Here is a 2,167-nt window from a genome sequence, read left to right on the forward strand (position 1 = left end):
GAGTTCAACTGCCAAGCACCACTCTACAGATAGTAATGGGGGCTTCTATGTTTACTTTAAAAAGAGGCAGCAATTTTTAGAAACCAGGTGATATGTTCAATCCCTTTTAGTCTGAAATTTTCTTCCTCAGGCCAGTGAAAAGTTAATATGGGGTGAAATGGCACTGAAATCCTCCATCTGAGAGTAATTCTCTCTCTCAAAAAAAAAAAAAAATTCAAACCAGTCTATTTCTGGCTACAAAAGAGAAAATACCTTTAATGGATTTAAACAGTACTCACATCTTCAAGATTTTGGTTGCTTTTTCAGGAAAAGTCCCAGGTAAGCAGGAGTGGCTTTGGCTTTATTGATTGTTCTGTAAGGCCTTTACAAAGCTTAGCACTAACCAAGTGCTTTCTGTTTACCCCAGCTAGATTAATTGATTGATGGGATTAGTTGATATCTCTTATTTAGCTTGCAAGTTTGTGAAATCTTTTGCATGAGGTAAATACTTTAAATAACAATGTATGAGATTTCTAGGGCCCTGGCAGATTTAAAAGGCTCAGGTGCTCTTAGAATTTTGCACTTCTACCAACATTCGGTTCAGAGAATTTAGTGTGTTTTAAGACAAAATACTCTTATTTGTCTTGCCTTGCCTGGAACTTCCACCAGTAGATAAATTTTTCTTAAAAAACAGAGTGAAGCCTCCTGTACTTCTGGTAACAGCTCTGTGTTCCCATGACCTGCATTCGTATGTGTCATTTTCAGATAAGGGGGAGGCACAACGCTGACTAATGCTGCTTTTTTGGAAGGAAAATGACAAAAGCTATTTGAGACAGGAATAGAAGTGCCAGCACTGAATGACAGATGAGCAGCTGGTAGCAAAGGTGGCAGCTCTAGCATTTCCCTGTGTTTATGGAGTATTGAAACAAGGGAGAGTTACCTGGGTTTGGTTTTCTGGGCTGGATGCTTATCATCAGATTCAGCAAGTCTCTGGGTCCCAGGACCAGGCATAAGAGAGTGGATGGGTTTTGTTTAGCACAAGTCAATGTTGCTCCCTCAGTGGAGCTGCTGCCTGCAGCATGGGGCATGGCTGTGCCCCTCACCCACCCCCTCTGCTTCCAGTCTGTTCCCATATTTTGCCTGACAGCACTTGCTCCTTATTAACATGACTATAGCGTCTTTGTGCCCTCTGTCAGAAGAAATCCTGCACCAGAATAAATTTCAGAGGTGACAGATTGGAACAGTTTGACCAGATGATGGCACACAAATGTCTCTGAGACCTACAGCACCTGTGGCTCTGCACCTCTTTGGCTTTGGCCCTGGGCAGCAGCAGTGGCTGGAACCTTTGCCTACCCACAAGGAGGATGGTCATCCCGGAATGTTGGGCTCTGGAGTGGAGGTGAGGGATTACAACTCTGCTGTGGCTGCAGTAAAGCGGATACCTGTGTTTATGTGTCATCCAGAAGCTCAGTTGTGCTGTATTTCAGAGCCTATGAAAAATGTGATGTTGGGGTTCATGGAAAACAAGGCAGCATGTGATGGTCAGTGCCAGGTGAGATAGGTGTCAGGTGTGACAAGTGCCAGGGCCGCTGAGACTGGAACCTTCCAAGCCAGGAAGGCAGTGCCAGCGCATGGGGTTTTTGTGTCTGTGTCTTGTTGGAGCAGTTTCTAAGCCTCTTCCTCTCACTGCAGACTCTGAGCGCAGCTTGATGGGTGGTGAAGAGGCCAGTACCTCTCTGCTCACTCACTGTCAGGGGAGCTTTTGCAGCTGCTGGGTTACAGTGTCGTCCATAGATCTGCCAGACACAGGACAGTACAGGGTGAAACACCCCCACGGGAAGGTGCCAGAGGGGGTCAGCTGCCTCCCAAGAAGCACCAAGGCATGCCAAGCCCCGGTTTAGGACATCGGGACTGGTGTTCCTCAGCCCTCTGCCCTTGCAGAGACAGCTGGCACCCAGCAGCATCCTCTGCACGGGGCTGTTGAGCCCGGCCGGGCTCTGCACAGACCCGGGGGGAGACCGGCAAGGAGCCCGCTGCCCCCGGAGCTGGGGAAACCCTTCCGTGCGGGCCGCGGGGCATCAGGCGCCGCTCGTAGATATACGTCCAGGCTGGAGGGAACGTCCCCGGCTGGGAGGAGCCAGCGGCTGAGCCGCTGTAAACAGTGCGGGCCCCGCCAGCGGGTGGGGGG

The sequence above is a fragment of the Geospiza fortis genome, unplaced genomic scaffold, assembly GCF_000277835.1.
Source record: "Geospiza fortis unplaced genomic scaffold, GeoFor_1.0 scaffold171, whole genome shotgun sequence".
Taxonomy (NCBI): Eukaryota; Metazoa; Chordata; class Aves; order Passeriformes; family Thraupidae; genus Geospiza; species Geospiza fortis.